The sequence below is a fragment of the Myxocyprinus asiaticus genome, chromosome 34 (assembly GCF_019703515.2).
Source record: "Myxocyprinus asiaticus isolate MX2 ecotype Aquarium Trade chromosome 34, UBuf_Myxa_2, whole genome shotgun sequence".
Taxonomy (NCBI): domain Eukaryota; kingdom Metazoa; phylum Chordata; class Actinopteri; order Cypriniformes; family Catostomidae; genus Myxocyprinus; species Myxocyprinus asiaticus.
Genome location: NC_059377.1, coordinates 21,419,516 through 21,444,719, shown reverse-complemented (window position 1 = coordinate 21,444,719; position 25,204 = coordinate 21,419,516).

Below are 25,204 nucleotides of genomic sequence, written 5' to 3'. Positions count from 1 at the left end.
ATTGTTAAATCTTAAGTGTGTAATTTCTGTGCTGCTAGCATCACCAAATGAAACTGCAAAATTAATGACTGTTTTTAAACAGGTTGCACTCCTCACATTTGCCACTGGTCCAAAATAACAGCATTGGTTGAGCCAATGCTGCTTTATCGGGATGGTCGGGATGCTCATACAAACAGAGCAATGTTTTGAAAGTGCCACAGAGCCTAAGTGCTCACAATCACTTCACTTTAAGAATACGGGTGTAAATATTTGCTCTGACATTTAGAGTTGATTATAATTCATTACTAAATGGTCACAATTCAGTTAAATGTTATTTACTTTCAAAACTATGCTGAACACAATAGTAAATGGAAGGAAAATCAAAACACGTTTCTGATGGAAATAGAGGATCCAGATTTACAAATGTATTTATGGAGGTCAAGAAATGTATTTGATTTTAAATGCGTAACACATTGGCTATTAAGCATGCTAAATTCCATTTGGTGCCACTAGTGCTGCAGAAATTACACACTTCACCTTTAAAATTCCGTAATCAATGCATTCATGCTTAATGCTTGCATTTTTACACCCCTAGCTAAGAAAGCAGCACATAAACCAGCAAGAGAACATTCAAGTTTTCGTTGTGTGTGTAAGCGTGTCAAGCAGAGCAGTGCTTGAAGCTGGCATAGGCCTACGCATGCATGCTTGGAAAATATTCCATTAGGCCGAGTCATTGGGGCAGGGCTCCTGCTTGCACACTGCTGCTAATGCACTGAGCCTAGATGCCCAGGGTGATACAGCTAGTAAATGTAATTCACAGTCACATAGGAGCCTGGGAAAATGAGGGGCTGTTTGCTGCCTAGTGCCTGCCAGCTTGGCTGCTTTGATCTACTCCAAAGCCAACTCTTCTTTCTTGAAACAGCTATAATCCACTGGACCAGCTTCTTCCCAAGTCGCATGGAGTCACTCTCCCCAAAAGCAGAGCGACAACCACTGCTAGAAGGAATGTCCAGGAATGATGGTGCTGTCATGACAGTTTCTTTGAGGTGCTGCAATGAGGGGTAGTTGCATTCGGTGGGCTTCTTGGCTTTTAAAATATTTTTTTAGTCCAATGTTAAATCATGCTCCAGTTCCATTTAATGTTTCATAGTTTTCAGGTAAACAAGAAGCCAATAATATTTAGCCTATATTTTTTGTTTGTTTGTTTAAAGTCTCATCAAGTTGCTTCAAAAATAATAGCAACAATAGTCCATTAAAAAGCATATTTTGTATAGCTTTTATTTGCTACTGACTGTTGTTCGGCTATTATAATTAAATCACCTTTTTGGATCATTAGTCATTAAATCATTGGTACAATGCAGATTATTTTATGTTTCAAGTCATTTCAAGTTCATTTTGATTCAGACGTGACTGAAAGGAGTATTGTCTGAATGAATGAGAAGTTTACTGTGCAACTAGAGAGGTACAATTTGTCAAGACAAACTTTGATGGATTAATAGTTGGATGGATGGATGTCTAAAGTCTGGAGGTCTGTGCCAAGTTTGGTAGATGTATCTTGAAAGCTCTAGGAACGAGTTACAGTCAGAAATGTTTGTCTTCGCTGAGGGCATTTGAAAAACCCTAACTCAGATCTATAATAAAAGTATTTGGCTTTGTCAAGCCAACATAATTAGTGTAATCGATTTCTGTGATTTAAATGATCACACTGACAGCGTAATCCGTATTTTGTTGATAACCCTTCCACATTCATCGCATACTTTAAAGCCGCTATGAGAATGCAACAATGCTCAATGGAGGCTGCCTTTCTCTAAAACTTTATCCGCTGACATCACTGTTGGACAGTGTTGGACAGTTTGAAAACAGAAATTAAAAATTAAGTGGCTGCTCACATAAAGTGAATATGTGATGTAAAGACAACTTTAGGTCAGATAAGTTTTAAGTTGTGGGTATAATTTATACATCTACCTCTATTTTTCTTATCTAGGGGTTGTTACATAACTTTAAAGATCTTTCAAATACAGTTTGTCCCTTGCTTTTCGTCCCTGGCTTTTGGCCCTTAACTTTGTCCTTTTTAAAAGGAGATTGAGAAGGGAAAAGCAGTCTAGACAGGTCTTGCTAGGATAAGTGTGTGTTAAAGTATATTTGAGCCTGTGTGAGTGAAAGGGAAAGATGAATAAACATTATAAGTGTCGGTAACAGTAAGGAAGTTGGACTAATGTATATTAGCAATGGGGAGTAACTCACTTGAAGTAGTTACACTACTAATGTAACTACATTTTTCAGTAGAGTGACAGTAACTGTTTTTAAAATAGTCCTATCAGTAACAAGCTACTATTTCCGACAAGTAGCAGTGTAAATTCACAAAACGCTGCATCACAGTATTAAATATAATTTTAGGTAATAGGTAATAATCAAACTAGGGATGTGTGAGACTAGTCGACTAAATGGTTCTGATGCTGCTAGTCGACACTGGAATAACTAGTCGGTTAATATTTCACCCCATTAAAATGATAATAATTTTTACACATTTACGTTTGGCTTTATATTTTTACAGAGGCTGCACTTAAATTACTGTCATATTAATGTTACATATTTTAAATAGAATTAATAATACAAATATTATTTAAAAAAGAGGATATCTGGAGCAAATACAGAGTTTAATTTCACCTCAGGCTGCGCGTGCTTCTTCCCTCTCTCATTCGCGGCGCGCAGGAAAATATCCTCTCGCTATACAAGCAAACTCAGCAAAGTAGTTATGAAATCACTTCGGTGATGCAGGAATCGGTTTTCCAAATGTTTGAAAGTCCCTAAGGATGTTTTCACATTTGAGTCTTCTTTACATCTGTGCATGCTTGGATGTTATTTTTCCGCTGAGCAGGCTTTTTCAAGTGCAGGATAGCCGCCTCAGGTGAGTCAAGTCCCGTCTTTCACCAGACCATGTCCACGTGTTAATTTTACTCATCAAAACATTTATGCTTTTGAGTAAGTAGCCTAGAAAATAACTGTTTTAGACTAAGTATGTCATTTTTTTAATCTGCTGATTAAGAAGGCTATTTTCAACGAGGTGCCAACTGCTTAACGTGTTAAACTATCTTTTATTCTGTGTACAAGTCATGTTTAGAATACATTAGGTTTATTGTAGGATACATCACAGGCCTATTTTTTCTATCCTATAGCTACTATATATTTTTATTTATTTTTTTACATCGTAACTCTTATTGTTTGATGTTCTTTACCGAGCAGCTGTCATATTAGATCAATGGTTAATGCACAACTGCACGTTGTGAAATACACAAAACTTTTCAGCGCATTTTTTTCTCTCTCATAGATTTGGCTTAGTCTACCTGTTAATTATTTTCAACAATGTCCTGACTGTTTTAATATGTTAAGCAACTTTTACTTGGTGATTTCCATTTAGAACAGGCTTTTAGGGTTGTTCCATTGATCCTGCACTATTCATTCAATTGTTTTCAATAAATATGTCTATTAAATATTCGCTAATGTTGATTCAGTGAATGCATGTCATGTTCTATATTTAATGTACAATGATCATAATTCAAGGAGAGCACGTCGCAGATAAATGCCCCTTTTCAGTGGAATTTAGCGTCGGATTTGGAATGGATTAAGTATTTTAAATGGGTCGCATAAAAACATATATATATTTTTTTTACTGTTTTCTGAAGGTTGGTTTCTCTTTAGACTAGTCGACTAGTCGGTTACAAAACTTCCATTTAAACGACAATCAAATTAGTCATAGCGCACATCCCTAAATCAAACACAATCTCCTATATGCCATATGTTGCATTGAAAAGTCCAATTCATAGTGAATCATTCATTTGAATGATTCGTGTAAAAAACAAAAACAAAAAACTACCGGTCAAAAGATTTGAAACACTTACTCATTCTTTATTATATTTTTTTTTCACATTTTAGAATAATAGTAAAGTCATTAAAACTATGGAATAACATAAATGGAACTATGGGAATTATGTTGTGACTAAACAAAATCCAAAATAAATCAAAACTGTGTTATATTTTAGCATTTTCAAAGTAGTCACCCTTTGCCTAGAATTTTCAGAAATGTACTCTTGACATTTTCTCAACCAACTTCTTGAGGTATCACCCTGGGATGCTTTTTAAACAGTATTGAAGGAGTTCCCATCTATGTTGGGCACTTATTGGCTGCTTTTCTTTATTATTTGGTCCAAGTCATCAATTTCTAAAACTCTACATTTTAGAATTATAATGAAATAAATTAATATGGTGGCACAATTATATTTTTGTCTACAAAACGAATTTCAAACATTTAAGCATACGCCTTCAGATCAAAAGTTTTTTAAGATCATGAGAAACATTTCGGTCAAGTGTTCCAAAAATTTTGACCGGTAGTGTATATATATATATATATATACACTGTATATATATATATATATACACACACTGGCAGGGTTTTTCCTGCATAGAGAATTACTAAGTGGCCGCCTCTGTCAAATTTCGTGCCGCCTCCGGCTGTCTACAAAACTCTGGCGGGTGTCTTCATGGAAAACACTAACAAGCGTTGCACTCGGTGGATTGTCATTTGTAACTGCAAATCTCTGCAATAATAATAAAAAAATTCCATTGTCGAATAGTCGCTTGATGTCATTTAACATAACACAAGATCATATAAATCTATAATGATGACACGCGAGATGAGAGGAGCACTGAAGCTTGAGTGTCTGATAGAAACACAGATCACAGCCTGGTGATATATCTTTATTTCATCCTTAATTAAAGTTTTTGATCAGTATGGTACCACCTCCGCCTCATTTTGAGCCAGGAAAAACCCTGCACTGGCGGCCAAAAGTTTGGAATAATGTACAGATTTTGTGAAGTGGCATTCAAAGTATAGTCAGGACATTACTGATGTAAAAAACAGCACCATCACTATTTGAAAAAGGTCATCTTTGATCAAATCTAGACAGGCCCCATTTCCAGCAGCCATCACTCCAACACCTTATCCTTGAGTAATCATGCAAAATTGCTAATTTGGTACTAGAAAATCACTTACCATTATATCAAACCCACTCGAAAGCTATTTGGTTCATTAAATGAAGCTTAACATTGTCTTTGTGTTTGTTTTTGAGTTGCCACAGTATGCAATAGACTGGCATGTCTAAAGGTCAATATTAGGTCAAAAATGGCAAAACAGAAACAGCTTTCTCTAGAAACTCGTCAGTCAATCATTGTTTTGAGGAAAGAAGGCTACACAATGCTTGAAATTGCCAAAAAAACTTAAGATTTCATACAAAGGTGTACACTACAGTCTTTAAAGACAAAGGACAACTGGCTTTAACAAGGACAGAAAGAGATGTGGAAGACCAGATGTACAACTAAACAAGAGGATAAGTACATCAGAGTCTCTAGTTTGAGAAATATACGCCTCACATGTCCTCAGCTGACAGCTTCATTGAATTCTACCCGCTCAACACCAGTTTCATGTAAAACAGTCAAGAGAAGACTCAGGGGTGCAGGCCTTATGGGAAGAATTGCAAAGAAAAAGTCACTTTTGACACAGAAAAAAAAGGTAAGAGTGGGCAAAGAAACATAAAAATTGGACAACAGATAATTGGAAAAGAGTGTTATGGATCTTAACCCCATTGAGCTTTTTTGGGATCAGCTAGACAGAAAGGTATGTGAGAAGTGCCCGACAAGACAGCCACATCAATGGCAAGTGCTACAGGAAGCATGGGGTGAAATGTCACTTGAGTATCTGGACAAATTGACCATTTGTGATTCATTTGAATGCCATTTTGGTGAATAAAAGTACAAAGCAAAAGTACAAAAGTATTGAGTTCAAAGCCGTTTATACACTCAACACACTGATCTGTGGCTCTGCAGATGGATACTATTGGACACACTGCATGAAAATCAAGCATTAGTAGTGTGTGTTGCATTTGTGTGTTTGTTCACGTGCGTGCCTGTGTGATTGTGTTCATGTGTGTACCTGTGTGTTCGTGTATGTGCCTGTGTGTGTGAAGGAGATGACAGGGCAGAGAGCCATTAAATTACATCCTTCCGCTGTTCAATGATCACACTTGGCCATATAGAGGCTTATTTATTATTATTTTCAAATGGCCATTTGATTTAGTCTCAAAACTCTCACATTACATTACATTTTGCTAATGGCAGCATACTTTAATATGGTACCAAAATTAACAACAAGATGATAACGTACCATTTAAAAATGTTTGGTATCACAATATTTCATTAGTACCAGTATACCGCGCAACCCTACCACAATCTGAATCAGAATCTATCCCAATCAAACAGTAATCACACACACACCAAATACATCACTCATCATTGTTAGTCTCAACTGACTGACAGAAAAACCCAGCAGCACACAAACAAGGAAAAGTGGCCCCAGGGGACCTTTCTTGAAAAGTCTTTTGGGGAAAAAAAGCAAGCACAAATAGAAAAAAGCAAAGAAGAATTACAATAAAATCACAAAGCAAACCTTCTATCTGCTTTTTCTATTTTCCTGTCTGAAGCAGGAAAACAGCTTTGAGTGGTTGGACAGGCTTCATTAATGTTGTTTTCCTAGTTCAGAATGACCAACGAACTGGCAAACTTTTTCCTCCCTTTCTGTTTCTAGAACACACACCTTATCTTCCTCATTTGCCTTCTTGACAGGTTGAATTATTTTGTGTGTAACCTTCCTGAAGGTGAGGTCCCATTAGTTTCATCATTGGCTATTCATGTAGGGCCCCAGCTTCAATCAGCTGGCTGGTAAACCGAGCTGCCGCAATCCATATTGGGATTGACAGGCCCCTAGCCTCAGGGAGGAGGTCAGGCTGGTTTTCAGGTTACTGTGCTTTCAGAGCACACTGCTCTGGGTACCTGTTACTAATGGGGGCACCTTTTCATATAACCTCAGCATTCTCACAAGCACAGGAGCTGGAGGTACTGTAATAATCAAAATCTTGGATAAGGTATACATTTGTTTCACTGATGCTGTAGCTGGTTTTAATGCATATTTCCCAGTAGAGGTGTGCAGCAAAGCTATTATCTGTATCTGTATCTGTTGCAATGGCAAGATTATCTGTATCTGTATTCAGATATACTATATGTGGGCAGGGCTTAATGAGGAAATCTGTTGAAACTAAATGAAAAGCACCTTTTTAAATGTAAATTCTATTTATTGATTCCATATAGAACATATGCCTTGTATAAGTAATAAAATAATGTTTTGTTTTTTTTCTCCCAATTTGGAATGCCCAGTACCCAATGCATTTAAAGTCCTCATGGTGGCGTAGTGACTCGCCTCAATCCAGGTGGCGGAGGACGAATCTCAGTTGCCTCCACGTCTGAGACCGTCAATCCGCGCATCTTATCACATGGCTTGTTGAGCGCGTTACTGCAGAGACATAGCGTGTGTGGAGGCTTCACGCTATTTTCCGTGGCATGCACATCTCACCACATGCCCCACATAGAGCAAACCACATTATAGCGACCACGAGGAGGTTACCCCATGTGACTCTACCCTCCCTAACAACCGGGCCAATTTGGTTGCTTAGGAGACCTGGCTGGAGTCAAATAATGTATTCTTTTATAATTATAATTATTTATTATTATTACTGTTATTATTCATTTTATTGTTTTTGTGCAGAACAGTCCGTCGTTCACTCTGAAGCACACATATGTAGGCTATTAATTTCATTTAATCACAGCCTTTTGCGGTTTAATAATTACAACTGTTATTTTGATTCATTTTAATTTTCGTTATATTAGTCTAATTATTCGATAATCAGGATATCAAGTTGCCAAATAAAAAATTCATAAAATAAATAAATATTCACAATATTGCTTCATTTTAACTAAGGAAGAGCAATAAAGAAGGGCTTCTATCTGACTCCATTTATCTCTCTCTGCTTTAATGGTAGCTTCAACATCTTGACAACTGCCATATTGAGGAGAAATAAAAGTGAAAAGTATCCACAGCTTAAGATGGCTGGCAGCTGAAGTGTCAGAAGCAGGAGTAAATTGTGAAAAATCACAACACTGACAGGTTGCTGAAAAGAGAAGTCTTGTTGGCTGTTCTGGATAAATGTGGTGACATTTCATTTTTGCCTTCGGAGTTCTGGAGTCTTAGTCTCGGCAAGTAATAAAAATAGGTTATATGATGCTAAATTTAGTGTGGACTACAGTGGGCCTGGGGGGCACCACACAGCAGCATTAGCTAAGCAAACAAAAGCAAAGTTTGCTTTTAATTACATTAAAAAGAATGAAACATTCCTAAAACAGAATTTTTCAGAAAACAATGCAAAACTTATTATACAGCAACTTTAAATGACAGCAGCATTTGCAGAAATGGAAATGCTGCATAAATAGTCATTCCAGAAGTCTCAACAAAAGAGTTCTGGACCACTAGGAGCAGCACAACAGGGTTATCACTGTAGGATAAAACTATTTATGTTAACACATTTTTGTAGACATAGCAAGTGTAAAATAAACAAAAGTAAAAACAGTGTATGAAAAACAACTGAAATAAAAGGGAGCATGGACCAACCCACCCTTGTGTGTACAGGGCTCCAGACTGCGACTAAAATGGTCGCAAATGTGACCAAAAATAATTGATTGCGACAATAATTTTAAATCTAGTCACCACTGGCAACAGTCGGGTTGTGTGCGTTCATATGTGGTTTCATCAGATATCATCTTCTGAGTTACTGAATACATCTATAGAGCGTGCACCACCAATGTGTCTCGCACTGCATTTCACCCATTCTGTTTCTGACGAGCTCGCTACACCGCATGCAACAACAAACCCAGCGTGAAAGTCGTGAACAAATGACTCTTTTGAACCGGGTCTTTTTCATGCATCACCCGAAAAGAACTGAGGGTTTGAACTCAGGAGCTCAGGTTAGCAGTTTGAATCAGATTCACTTTCTCAGCAAATCATCCGTCAGTGTGCTCACATCTGGGAGTGCAGACATTTCAAAATAAGAGTCCCATGTGTGTTTCAGGCTTCTTTATAATTAAAAGTCCCGTATTGTGTACCACTTTTGTTCTTCTTCTGGTAATTATTGATTGGGATTGGAGTAGCACAAATAAACTGCATCTGGAATTTCTTTCAATTTGCACTCTTGTAGTCTCTGTGTCTGGTCCATCCGGTAACAGTAAAGAAAGATATTTTAAAACAATTTAAATTATATATATATATATATATATGTGTGTGTGTGTGTGTGTGTGTGTGTGTGTGTGTGTGTGTGTACATGTTTATACTAATAGTAAAACCTGAGATCACCTACATTGTGGGGACCAGCCAGCGGTTAAAACATAGTATTAAACATAGTATGTGTGTGTGTGTGTGTGTGTGAGATCAAGCTTTTGACACTTAGGACAATTGAGGGACTTGCACACAACTATTACACAAGGTGCAAACATTCATTGATGCTCAAGATACACACTACTATATGCATATTATAGGCCTACTTTATGTAAATATCTGTAATGCAGATTCTGAAGAGCAGTACTAAAATATTGTATTTCTTATCTTTGAATAAATTATGAAAGGGGTGTGAACATTTGAGACAAAAGGGAATGCAAATGTATCTTCTCAACTATGTATTCTGTTTATTAAGCCTCCGATTAATGGGTTATCAGCTGTCTTCCTTTTCTTGTTTCTGAACAGCAATCTAAATCAAGCAATTATGTGATTGAATTGAATTCTGGCTCCTTAATGTTTCAGTTTAGGAGCCAATTGCTTCTAAGTCATTTTTTAGTCTGGAGCCCTGTGTGTATCCACAAGTGTGACATAACTGAGAGACAGGATGCGGATTTGTAAGTACCTAGGCCTGAATTGTCCACCAATAATGGAGCAACTGTATCTACAGTGTGTACAGTAAGTTCCTTCACATGTTCCCACAGCCTGTCATCACAAGTGCTTTTTTGCTGTAATGTGCTTGGGCACATGGAGTAGATCTGGAGCTACCAACAGACTGAACAAGCTCCCAAGGAAAACAGGTTCTATCATAAAGATGGACCCGGAGCACTGGAGGTGGTGGCCATGAGGACAATGATGTTCCAATTATTGACCATCATGGATAACATCTCACAATAATTTCCCACTCCCTCCACAACGTGCTTGTTGAAATGAGGAGCATGTTCAGAATTAGGCTGATCTAACCTCAGTGCAACAGGGAGTGCCACAGAATGTGATTTGTCCCTCTACTGCCACAAGACTGTACAACTTATCCACAGTGTGCATGGGCAGAGACATCATTAACTTTCCATGAGTAGGCCTGGATCTCCAACTTTTAAGATTGTACCACTGTTCTGAGTACAGCAATTTATTCTAAATTTGCACAACAGAAATTTGAAATGTGTCTGTGCAATTTACGTAATATCTTAGAATATTCTGAATGTATATTGTGGGTGCTTCTCATTTCTTAAATTGTGCATCCTCACTTTCTCACTCCTATGGTGCTCTGAAATGACGTGTGAGTAAGCAAGATATTCTATGTTATGTGTATATCTTTTTTTTTATTCCTCAGTCCTCATTTCCTTTCCTTGCATCCTTTTCTCGTTTCCTAAGAGGGTGGAGCTAGGAAGCGGGGAATGGAAGCAAGGAAAGAGACGTGGATGAATAATTTTAGACATGAGAATCACCTTGTCTATACTGTGTATTAGGGATTCAACTAAACAAAATGTGTGTGCAGATACGATATCATATTATTTAGAACAACATCTGCCGATATCGATAGTCTGGTGGTTCTGCCTTTTTTTATGCTACTTTGTTTAAATCACGAGTAATTAATTACAAAACTTTTAAAGAAATGTAAATAATAACTTTATTCTCTGTCTCTACATGTTGTCCATGTTTCAGAGTTACTCGTCTCAGTTATAACAAAACGTTGCGAAAAAAAAGCACAATATTAACTCATATTAACATTCTTAACTCACATTTACTGAATTCTAAATAGCCTCTTGTTAGGCTCACAACAAATTTGTCTTAATTTTTGGAATGTTCTTAACTCATATAAACTTGATTCAGAATGAGCTTGTCCCTTTTAACCGATGCCCCCGATGCGTGCATCATCACAAGCATATAAACCGGAGTACAGCGCCATTTCTTAAGAATTGTTCTTTTCAGGGCTGTGATTTCATCTCTTGTGCTCTTGACGCCTGAATCTTCACTTTGTCGTTGAAACTGCACACCTTAACAGCAAGTGGATTATTTTCTACGTGCCTGCTTGTGTTCCGTTTGAAACACTATTGCATTGTGATTGTGTGTTTTATTGAGTGTAAAGTACATAAAAGAGCCTTTTTCTTAACAGTGCCGCTTCACTAATTTTTTCTGATGGCACGAGCACTGCTTTATATGCCGGGGCCAAGCTTATGCAGAAGCAGCACTTGGTGAGACTGATGGCTTTCCTGTCTTATTGAGACCTCGTGGCTTAAACATATGCAAGACAATTAGCTTATTTCCAGTCACTAATGTACTGCGCGACCGCTCACCAAGGTGGGTGGCATTCAGAGCCCGGTGGGCACAGTCAAGCCCATGTCCTCTGGCCTGGTACGCAAACATATGGCAAAGTCTTCCAGGCATTTCCAGCTGTGTACTGAGCACAGTCCAACATGGCTATGTGCTTCAGTTTGTGAGGGGGCCACCTCTTTTCAACGTGTTCTGTCCACCAACATGTCTGTGCCGGATGCGGCAGTTTTAATCTCAGAGGTACAATGTTTCCTCACCAAGGATGTGATAGAGACAGTACCAGTGTGCGACGCACAAGACGGCTTCTATAGCAATCATTTTCTGGTCGCCAAGAAATAAGTTGGACTGCGGCCCATACTGGACTTGAGATGCTTGAACTTGACGCTTGTAATGTCTCCATTCAAGATGGTTACTATTTTGTATATTTTGTCCGAAGGACTGGTTCATGTAAATCAACCTGTGGATTTGGGAGGTATTCGGGGAAGACCTGTTTGCCCTCCCGGAAACCACCCCTGTCTCGTTCCCTCCTTTTAGGGAACCAAGGTTACAGTCGAAACCAGAACGTTCTTCTTCTTTTCCCAGACAGAAGGTGAAAAACAATAAGGATTATATATCAGAAAAAATTATCAGAGAAATGCAACAATAAAATTTGACAGCTACTGCATGTTAGACCTGTATTCCATCCTCCTAAATTGTCAAGTAGCTTTTTAAACCCTTGTCTCCACACCTCCATGCATTTGCAAGTAATTTTCAGTAATAATAATAAATAGCTCTATTGGTGTATAAGGGAAACTGTGTGCTCTGGGCAACTACAGAGTGATCAGTTCCTTCATTAACCGCAGGTTTCCTCACTTAAAGAATCAGCAGAGAAAACAAAATAACATGTAGAGTAGTTGCAACTTACTAAAAAACAAAAAGCAAAGAACATAATTTTTAGCATTACTGTTTTTCCATAGCCGAGTTGCATAAACCAAAATGGAGGAGACATCGTCCATGATATCAATATTGCAAACCTAAGAGTTAGTGTATGTCACCAGTGATGCTACACAACAATGTCTAATCATCATGAATAAATCATCAGCCAACAACCGTTAGCCCGCCATTATCTATTTATATCCCGGTGCAAACTCATCCCAAAGCATGCATGTGATGCTCTCATGGCCATGTTAGAAGACAGGGAGGCAGGCCAGGGGAAACAACAGGAAATTAAATGTACAGCGAGATTGCGGCAGGACCAGCTTGGGTCTGCTCCTTTATATCATTTTTTCCATCTCTCTTCTGTGTCTTCTTTCTCTGTTCTCCTGAATCAATCATATGTTTGCTTCAATATGGCATCCCTTCATCCTGAGTCACTGAGACAATCTTTCTCCTTCTCAATCCATTCTATGCCAACCACCCTCTCATCTTTCACTTGCTTTTGTCATTACCTCCCTTTGTTTATCAGATGTTTCCAATCATCCCTGGAAACAGCTGAGGAAGAAACTCCATGATCCAAGAACCTCCATGACTGCTTTAAGCCACAAGCTCCATAGACATACCTAGGTTAACTGTTTCCTGTAAGCTACAATTGGGTCCAAAATCTGAGAACACACTGATTTCTTTCTTTCTTTCTTTCTTTCCTTTTTCTTTCTTTCTTTTTTAACCAGGATTAGGATTATTACAATTTTTATTCTGCACTTGATTCTTGGTCACTAACAAAATGGAAGAAAATCCATGACATTTACCATGTTAACTCGTTTGTACAAAAGCTCAGATTCCCTCGCTTCCATTGAAGCACATAAGATACTTTTTGAAACATTCACAAAGCATGCTGGGATAACATGGATCAGCAGGTTTTACACAAACTTGTGTAGATCATGAGAGCTGGATTGCATGCTGTCATTTAAGCAAAAGGAAGGCATACCAAATACTATGTATCAACCAGAAGCCAGAGAGCCCATTGAAAATGTATAGCTTATTCATATTTCTTAGATGTAGCCTCAGACGCATGTGAAAAACGGATTCAGAATATGAAAGGCGGACAGATCTCATAATAACAAAATAGTTAGTCTAATAAGTCTGGTGATCCATGATTAAATGCATTTATAAATTGTTTCAGACCATTTGCATAGTAAGCAGATAGAGGGCATTTACACCACACATGCATATGCACACAAACACATACTAAATCACTCCCAATCTCCATAACTAAGTCAATGAAAATATGCTAATATGTTTAGACTAGGCAACACTTGTGCAACAGCAAAAACAATCAACCACAGTCATGTTTCACTGTTCTACTACTGTATATTCCCCCACCCCCAGCTCATCTTTGCAGAGCTCTCAAGCCATGTGCATGTCAGCCTCCCTTCTACACTCTCTGCACTCGTTCTCCATTCACTTTGCTCTTGAGTCTACCTTTGATGTGCCTGCCTCTATGCAGTGTGCTTCAGGAGCACTGCAGTGCTCAGTTAGCCCAGCCAAAGGCCTGCTAAGTTTGCTCACATGTGCACTCGGCTTAGCTGGGGCTGAACTGGCACCGCTAGGGCAAAAGGGGTTAATTTCATGCAGAACAAGATCACAGAGAATAATCACATAGACTAAATGTAATTTGATTTATCCGTGAAGATACATTACTACCAATTATCTACAGCATATTTCATATTACAGCTACTCATGTATTCATGTACCCCCGATGCACTGGATTCGTTTGAAGCTTACTAAAAATCGGATCTTTCCACATATTACATCATCTTTTCCCTTTAGTTGTGTGTAAGGCTCATATGTACTTTCACTGCTTACACAAATGGGTTTGGAGACCTATCAAAATGTTAGATAAAATTTCAACAGTTGTAGGATATTGATACATAATGGGTTATCCATTCCAGTGTTTTCATCTTACTGGGAGCTTTTCTTTTTCAGATGCCAGCGAGCTAAGTTTACAGTCTTGGTAATTACTTTTTATGAGTTTCTATAGAGAAATCAAAATAATTTAATTCTGTCTTTTCCTGACAGACCATACAATGGGCCACCAGCACGATTATAATAATTACTTACCACTCAAACAATGTCTGCCAACTCCATGACTGGCACTTAATCATTGGCAAAGCTGATCAGAGCCATTACCACCACCCAATATAGCATGTCTTAATCATATGGAAGCACAACTACATCATCAGGCAAAATGACAGCACCTTTCCTGCCAATGTTAATTGCCAGTGGCTTCAGCCATTCAGCCACGTTTGGCCCTGTCTATGGCCTGTCTGCCCCGGTGCTCAGTGTGGTTTATTGTGTTTCAGGGGGAGAGTGGTTTTATGTTGCACGGTAAGTGCAAATCACTCCTTTAAACATAATGTGTAAATCAATGGCCTCATCTCAGGGAGGTTTATAATCAGTGTGTCTGGATAGGTCTACTGCATTCTGCTTGAGTTAAACCAAGAATGATCATGAGCTAGAGGCAGAATCTCAGAGGGCATAAGTAGTTTTTGATTTTGACCAAGGCTAGAAAAATGATCTAATATGAATATGTTTAAAAATTCAAATGGAAGTGGCTACCAGTGCTTTGAGAGTATCAAGGACTGTCTGTTTAGCCATTACAAGATAAACTTCACAGTGGTGGTCAAAATAAAAATGGACAGGTAGATAGCCTGCGGTGTAACTCCCCAAAGGCTTTTCTTATAAATAGACAGGGCAGTAGTGTTAAGGCAATGGTCTATTGTAGAGGAAGGAAAGTTTACAGTACACAAAAATCAAGATAAATTGAAGACATTGCTTGCTTTGCAAATGCCCACATTAGTGAAAACCCCAAATTAAACCCTTTTGCTCTCATAGGCTGTAAATAATGTCTATAGCCTGAAGAATGAAAGAAAACCCAATTCTAGACCAACTAACATCAGCAAGGCCTAATGATTTTTACTGGATAGGGTTTTGCCAGATTAAATTCGATCAAATAGGCTACATACTCATGTTCAAATAAATAAGCTCCCATTATCTAAGTCTTTTTGTGACAATAAGGAGAATTAAACTGATTTGAGGGATATAATTAACCAAATCGTTTATCTAGCCATAATTAGCTCTGATCCTTTTTTTTTCTTCCAAACAATTAGGTATATCTTCTCTTCCCCCTAAAGCACAAGTCTCTACACCAGCAGAGCCAGATGAATCAAACACAGTAGTCCATGTGTCATTTTTTCTAAATAAGGGCCAAATATAATTGAGTCAATGAGCAGTTAGTTAACCTACTTATTCAATTCCTCTCTGCTTCAGCTGCTCACACAGAAACTGCACACCACATTACAAGCCAGTAACATCAAGACATCAAACAACAGTGAAATCCATGCAAATAATTGTTTTAACATATTTTGTCTCACTTCCACATGCTCTTGTAGTATATTAGACTAGTGTAGAATGGAAAAAAGACTGACAATTGCTGACAACTCCAATGAAATTGCAGTGTCTCTCTAATAAGAATCAATGTTTCAATATAAAACATCAAATACTCAGTGCTTGGTTAACATTTGCTCAACATGCAATGGTGACTCCTCTTTCTGTACAACTCAAACTATCTGACCTTACCTGCAAAAATGATTGCATCAAATTAGTTCATTATCTCTCCACTTACATGGTGCATGGCGGTGAACTTCCATGCAATAAACAGGGCCAGTAGAAAACAATTTATATGCTGTTTTTATACCGGTCCTTGTCATATCCATCCACCAGTCTTAATCAACACAATCATAATCAATTGGATTACATTATGTTCTCCAGGACAGGTCGCATGAATAATGCATGCAGATGTACACTGCATTTTATGACAAGAACTAAAGCCTACTTTCTATAGCATTTTCACATGACTTGCTTTGTCACTCCAGTGAAATCTGAAGATCCCTAAATATCCATCTCGAACCATTATCTGGTTTAAGTGTGAGTGTTATACCGCTTAGCGCATCCCAGTTCAGGACATTCTTTCACGGTCAGCGATCATTATTCATTAACTTAAGTTGGTCCAAGTATCAGAGGTCCCTGATGATTTGATCAGCCCTCAAAGTGCTCTGATTCCTAATGGGTCTATACAAGTTTGCAAGCGTCCTGCGTCCAGTGCTCTATGACAAAACTTCCAAGCGCTGTCATGCTGTCAGGGCTGCAACAGTCTCCCAATTCAAACCACTGCAAAATTAACCCGGATGGGCCAGTTCATTCGGCACGCGTATTGCGACCGCCTCCTAGTCATATTTGCATATTATTTCCAGCCTTTAAGTTATAGTTCATGCAATGCATTCACAGACAACCCGAATAGCATCCACATTAAACTTACCTTACTTTACAGTTAATAGATTGACTCGAATTTCCGTATTGATGATATTGAATATTCCTCCAGGCACAGGGTACGGTTCGGGCGACGCGGTGCGCGTGCTGACGGTCCGTTACTCGCCGCTCTTTGAGATCTGACAGCAGCGCTCAGGATTCCCCTCTGTCCCAGCCTCGCGTTTCCATTGGTCCACGGTACTCCCTGCAGCACCTCACTCAGAGGAGGGGCACAGAGATGCTCTTAAGCACGACAATATGCATATTCCCAGGAACAAACCTGCTAAGGAAGGAATATGCTTGTGTATTATGGTGATTTATGAGTTAGGAAATACGGAGGAATAAAGTCAACGATATTAAAGAATGTTATGATGAGCCTGCAATGCCAGAGCTGCTTGATATTGGATCAATCGGGTAAAGGAGCAACGAAACTAGAGTACTTTGAAACAAAAGGAGCACAATAAGGAGCACAGGCTACTCTAATCTCTTTTCCTCATATGTATAATATACCATGACATTTTCACAAAATAGTTACACAATTAAGATCGAGAAAGAGTGCTGTTTCAATGGTTATCCAACAGTTCAACAAACAAGTAAATCATTTTCAATGTTTAGACCTACGCTTCCAGTGGCGTAGTCAAGGGTGGGCCAGGGCGGGCATGGGCCTACACAAATTAGACCCAATTAGAGATTACTCTTTGACTTCAAAAATGTAATATAAAATAGCTACATAACTTGCAGAAGTGCATAAATTCTGATTTCTGAATGTGTGAAATAATTTTTGAATGTGCCACTTCTCTGTTGTTAAGGAAAATGTGGTAAAAAAAAAAAAAACTTTGTACTGCGTCCAAAATCGCGTACTGTGATCGATGCACTTCTCAGCCGATAAAAAATATGTTCATGCAGGTGAGTCATATGAATAGATTCCGGACATACTACATCCGGGAACATCGGCGTTGTCTCATAACCAGAATATATTACGTAATAACAACAACCATGAAAATAATCTACTCTTGTTTTTATAAACAAGCATGATAGCAAAGTGTCCAGTCAATCTGCACTTCAGAATCTCGCCAGAAATAGGTCGGTTATCCGGATATTTTTCACGTACTTTTTTTTTTTTAATGATTCATTCATACTTCTCCATTTGCATAATGTTATTGGCATACTATATAGTAGGGAAGTTTTTTTTTTTTCTTTTTTTTTTTTTTTAAACAGTCAGTTGAGTCAATAGCTGTGTCCGAAATTGCCCCCTATCCACTATATAGTGCACTTGTTTGGGTGTCGGCCATTTTGTAGTGGTTCCCTACATTTGTTCACTTTTGAGTGTCCAGCCGATGTACACTCGCCAACGCTAATTTGCCCATAATCCACTGCGTGATTCCACTGGGGCAATTATTAAAATATTCTGTTATTACGTGTAGGTAATGTATTCATCTAACAATCAATGGATGTTATGTTATTTATAACTTATTATAAATAACATATGCTTATGCTTATAAATAATAAATAATCCAATAATGTATGCTAGTTTATTTATTTTTCATTCTTGTTGGCAGTTGTTTTATTTTTTTATTATTTTAATCGTTATGAAAATATATCATTATTATATCATTATTATTGCAATATGTGCAAAACTCGGCTGCCAGAATCCTGACTAGGGCCAGGGCAAGTGATCACATCACTCCTATCTTGGAATCCTTGCACTGGCTCCCTGTCAGGTTCCGTGTTGATTTTAAAATTCTTATGCTTACCTAGAAGGCTTTGCATGGTGCATGAGCTTTTAACTATGTGCACAGCAAAGCGCGATCTCCGCTTCTCTAAATCTGGTTTTTTAACTGTTCCTCAGACTCGTTTATGCTCTATGGGTGGCATTCTCTTCTTATGCTCCGAAGCTATGGAACTCTCTACCCTCAGAACTTAGAGAAGTTCAGTCTTTTAATGAGTTTAAATCATGTTTTAAAACTAATGTTTTCTGGGAGGCTTTTAATTTATACTATTGTATTCAATTAATTTAATACTATCACTTTATTTACTGTGTTTTATCATTAATTGTTTTATCCATTTGTATTAAGCTCTGTATTTTTATATTTTATTTAAATTTTTCCTTTCTATGTAAAGTGCCTAGAGAGGCCTCTTTAAAGGCGTTATATAAAATAAAGTTTTTTATTATTATTATTATTATTATATATTAAACATGACAAACAGAATGATGTATAGTATATACCGTATACCATTTTTTTAAGAATAGCAAGTATTATTATTGTTGTTATTAGGATTATTATTATGCTACATGCAAGTTGTTTCTGCGACAGCTCCAGCTCTCTCTCCGACGCACGGTGTACACGTTAGCATCTGAATTCACTCACTCATTTCATTCACTCCTTACTCATATAATGCACTCACTGACATCCACTGTATATAAAATAGTAATAAGTGGACAAGTGAGCGATTTCGGACACAGCTAATGACAGCTCATTTGTCGCCACCTACTGGCGTAATATGCAATCTCCAGAAATGTTTTTTTTTTTTTTTTTTTTTGCAATAAGTTTTTACTGGTTGACTACAATGAACAATAATTGTACAGCATGTATGCAACTTGGTTTGTTAATTTCAACATATACTAATACATTTTTAAATCAAAAGTTGTGTTTATAACATTAGTGTTTTATAAACTAACATGGACCAGCACATTATATTTAATAAATGAGCATTAACCAAGATTATTAAATGCTTTAATATATATTTATTCATTGATAGTGTTTAATTATTGATACATTTACTAATTTTAACAAATAAAACTTTATTGTAAAGTGCTTCCAGTGACCAGTGAATGAAATCATGTGTCACCAATGATTGAAACGATTAATTAAAATCCCCACCCCTATTTTGAAAGCAGTGGCAGGAGAAGCAGTGATAAAAATATTGAAGCATCAGATTTGAGACCTGGACTTACTGTTGACAATTTGATATGTATGATACAATCTTACGACTCATTTACTTTTTTAGAGAAGTGCGTGCCAGATGCATTACATAATTACCTTGTGTTTGACATTTACAGCAATTGTATATATTCTTTATATTAAAATTAACTGTATAGTATATATATGACCTAATATTCAAATATATTTATATCTTAGTATCAACAACACAACAACACAATAAAAACTTTCAGGGTTTTACTGAAATGGTCACATGTGTTGATACATGCTTTTTATAAGGCCAAGGAATATGAAGAGAGAGAGAGAGAGAGAGAGATAGAGCACTTTTTTTTTAAGGTCAACACTTTAAACCACTTTAAATACTGATGCAAAATTGGTCAGGTTTATTTCTTTCCTAATCTTGGTCATTCATTAAAATGCAGAAAACTAATCACTGGACCTAATTTTATTCCCACAGCCTTGTGCTATCATAGTGTCACTAATAACCATTTAATATTCTGTAAAATGAATATCACACATTAACTTTTTCTTTTAATCTGGCTCAGACACAGTTTTGGCAGCAGTGGAGTGTTATTTTCACAGCCTCCGGTGTCAGCTCTCAGATTTTGTGCAAATGAATGCAGAGTCACTTCACAGACTTTGCACACACGTTAGCAGGCAGGCCTACGGGAATATATTTGAAAACTGGATAAAACATTCCAAAGTAATAATCTGTTACATGTAAATTGGGAACAATTACACAGATGCTCAAAAAAGGATGCTATACATGTGAATTCTTCTTTTTGCTGCATGAGATGATTAAATTATGTTCAGCACATTGGCCAGCGACCACTGCACTGTACTATCTCTAATTGGCTCAAGAAACCACAACAGTGCTAGCAAAAATAAATAATTAAATCAAGAATAATAATAATAATAATAATAATAATAATATATATATATATATATATATACAGTTGTGCTCAAAAGTTTGCATACCCTTGGAGAATTGGTAATATATGTACCATTTTTAAAGAAAACATGAGTGAGCAGGCAAAACACATTTCTTTAATTTTTATGGGATTCATATTCAGCTGTAGGTTATAACAGAATGGCACAATCATAAAACAAAACATGGCAACAATGAAAAAAAAATTAAATGACCCCTGTTCAAAGTCTGCATACCCTTAGTTCTTAATACCGTGTATTGCCCCCTTTAGCATCAATGACAGCATGCAGTCTTTTGTAATAGTTGTCTATGAGGCCCCAAATTCTTGCAGGTGGTATAGCTGCCCATTCGTCTTGGCAAAATGCCTCCAGGTCATGCAAAATCTTTGGTCGTCTTGCATGAACCGCACATTTGAGATCTCCCCAGAGTGGCTCGATGATATTAAAGTCAGGAGACTGTGATCGCCACTCCAGAACCTTCACCTTTTTCTGCTGTAACCACTGGAGGGTCAACTTGGCCTTGTGCTTAGGGTCATTGTCGTGCTGGAAAGTCCAAGAGCGTCCCATGTGCAACTTTCGTGCAGAAGAATGCAAATTGTCTGCCAATATTTTCTGATAACATGCTGCATTCATCTTGCCATCAATTTTCACAAGATTCCCCGTGCCTTTAGAGCTCACACACCCCCAAAACATCAGTGAGCCACCAACATGCTTCACAGTGGAGATGGTATTCTTTTCACTATAGGCCTTGTTGACCCCTCTCCAAACATAGCGCTTATGGTTGTGACCATAAAGCTTTATTTTGGTCTCGCCACTCCAAATTACAGTGTGCCAGAAGCTATGAGGTGTGTCAAGTTGTTGTCGGGCATATTGTAACCGGGCTTTTTTGTGGCATTGGTGCAGTAAAGGCTTCTTTCTGGCAAATCGACCATGTAGCTCATTTTTGTTCAAGTATCGTCGTATTGTGCTCCTTGAAACAACCACACCGTCTTTTTCCAGAGCAACCTGTATTTCTCCTGAGGTTACCTGTGGGTTTTCCTTTTTATCCCAAACAATTCTTCTGGCAGTTGTAGCTGAAATCTTTCTTGGTCTACCTGACCTTGGCTTGGTATCAAGTGATCCTCGAATTTTCCACAAGTGATTGAACAGTACTGACTGGCATTTTCAAGGCTTTGGATATCTTTTTATATCCTTTTCCATCTTTATAAAGTTCCATTACCTTGTTACACAGGCCTTTTGACAGTTCTTTACTGCTCCCCATGGCTCAGTATCTAGCCTGCTCAGTGCATCCATGTGAAAGCTAACAAACTCATTGACTATTTATACACAGGCACTAATTGCATTTATATATATAAAATTTGTATTGTTTTAAAATATTGCCTTAGTCTTTCTGTACTGTTACTACACCACTTGTTTTTTTGGGCAAGTTTCACTGTGACAACATCCCCCAAACAGGACTCTTTACTGTCGGATGCAGTAATAATATAAAGAGCCTTCAAGCTCAATGCATATTTAAACAATCGGCACAATCTGAAGCATGTAAATCTCGCTGAGTTATTTCTAGATCACAGTCAGGCTACTGGTTGGATACTGGTATGCTTAAAGCTATTTCATCATTCATAAACAGTTATATTTACATATCATGCCCACATGCTTGTTTCATGCAGTCATAAATGACACACTCTGGAACAGGCAGCAGGGACATTGATATTTACTCAAGCAATCACATGGCCTTGTGATACACAGCACATAAACAAATCACAATACGTCTCCATCACACAGTCGATCCTGGCATTCGTAAGACAGAGTGAAACAGAAATCAAATTTCCACAGAGGCTTGTGTCACATTATAGCTAAAGGTCACCTCTAGATTTAGTGTGCGGTCACAGCCTCCTCATCCCATGTGTAGTCTGAATCAGAGGACACAAAAAAGTGACAGTTATTGAACAATCCCGGACGTGTGCCCCCACACAGCTGTCTTTTCCCTCTCTTGCCAGGACCTGAATGTTTATCCAAAAAGCGAGGTCAACGCAAACATTATAGCTACAGTGCTTAAAATGTTTTTCATGTGGTAACATTTAAATTAACTGGAGCTACTGAAGTGAAAAATATTTTTCAGTAAGACTATATCAACCATGTTACATAAGGTTACACCAACAAAAGTCAGTTTAAAGTGACACACCATGTAGAAATAGCTCCTTAAAGGGATAGTTCACCCAAAAATAAAAATTCTGTCATCATTTTTTCATCCTCATGTTGTTAAAAACTTGTATGAAATTCTTTCTTCTGTGGAACACAAAATGCAGAATGTTAGGGACTGACAGCCTCAGTCGCCATTCACCTTCAATGCATTTTTTTTTTCTCCATAAAATGAGAATTAATGGTGACTGAGACTAACTGAAACTTTTGTGTTCCATGGAAGAAAGGCATACAGGTTAAAAGCAACATGAGGGTCAATAAATAATGACATAATTTTTATTTTTGGGTAAACTGCACATTTCACCTTTTACAGTGTATATATATATATATATATATATATATATATATATATATATATATATATATATATATGTTCAAATATATTCAAATATTAATATATATGAAAATATATAAGAATCAGAGTTGCATGGCATCCTAAACTGTTTGAATGTTCTTTAACTACTGTATGATCTGTTATGCATAAATATAATGTAATAACGTTTGTTAATAGCTAAAGAATTACAGAGTGACAATTTGCACTAGGTGTAAATAGCACCTGCCCACGCCATTCTGCACTCCAATCGTCTGGTGGAAACACAGAAATTGAAGACAAACAGCACCCCTAGTGTCGCTGCATTGGCGTAGGGTGTAATGGCAATGTGGATGTGCTTTTTGTTTTGTTTTTTGTTTTTGTCATGGGAGGATTCATTCTATCGGTATATTTCTGTGTCTCCCTCGTGTTGTTGCAGGTGCAGGGTTAATCACGCGGCAGCGTTGCCCAGCAACACTCATTGCCAGCCGCTGCTTGATTAGCTCAGCACCTGCACACTATCTTCTCTTTCCATTATAAGCAGCCCTTTTGCATGAGTTCAGTATTGGATCATTCTTGTGTTATGTTCCATGTTGACTCGTGTTTCTCACGCCTTTCTCTTGTTTTCTCCAGTCTGGATATTTTTGCCTTTTTCCTGTGCTCCAGCCATTTCCATCTCCTCCATTCACCGGATCACTCACCGGTGTTTCTCTCTGCTCCAGTCGCTGCCATTATACACATTGGAATATTACCTCTACTCTCTCCCCGCCGCAGCTGTCGCCGTCAGAGTCCATCACTAAGACTCCTTCACTAACATCTTCTCCCACCTCATCTCTGGACTGATCATTTATTAAACATTGTTATATTTTTACTCCTGCGTCTGGGTCCTATTTATCATGAGTTTTTTTTTTTTTAATACGGATGACCTGAGGCCTGTACCATGAAGCTGGTTTCGGTGGCTATCCAGGTAAGTTTGAGTTTAGTTTGCCTGAACTCTGGGTTTTAGGTACCATGAAAGTTGGTCAGCTTTTAGCGATGTTCATCGCCATAGCAACTTACGCTACACGGCTAACCTGCTTCATAGCAGGTTTAGTTCTGGATTACAGGGGCCAGTTGCACCAGCTATATGTAAGTTACAACTTAGCCCAGTTGTGGCATAAATAGGTACTAAGTCACAATTTACACATTACTAAATATGAGCGTTGCACCATTAAACTTAGTAGGACGTAACCCTTCGTATAAACTAAATATTTACAGGAGCCTCTGACCAGGAGTAATGGATGGAATAAAAAAAGCAGACTGATATTTTGACATAAATGAGCTCATGTTTTGCGTGACAGGCTTCAGTCCTTTTGACATGCATTATGATGTTGACATTTACACTCTCTAACATTTACGAGAGAGAGAAAAACATTTAAGCGGATCTTCAGCATGAAACAGTTCAAACGGTGCATTTTTCAGGATGAGTCGCCCAGTGTCAAGTTTCAACACATTCAAAATATATATAGGATATTAAAATGAATAAATATCTATTTTCCCAGCCTGTTGTATTAGTATTTATTTATCACACCTTATTTATTTTACATACAGTTCCTAGCCTATATATTGTTATTTACACAGTATATTTTCCCTATCTATTAAATCTACTTTATTACGTATCATATTTTAATGGGGATATCATTTATTACAGCTGATAGTTATGAGCAAACAAGGTTTGAACATCAACCGTAACAAGATCAAACTGAAATTCATGTCTTTTTAAACACTTCTGTGTACAAATTTGAAGGCTACTTATTGGATAAATACAGGTAAATGTCATATTATGTGACTACGTATCATTTACGGAGAGCTTACGACCTACTAGTCTTGCTTTAAGAACAGGTGGTACAACCAGTTAGTTTGTAACTAAGCCCTTTAGTGTGAACTTTACGTCCCAACTTTCGTGAGACCTTACACACAACTGGTGCAACCCTACCCAGATCGCTATCACTTAATGAACCAATCAGCTGTGAGTAAAATATAATCTCTAGCAATCAAGTCACTCCCCCGTGTCTCTTAAAGCACACTTTACAAATAAAATCTTAG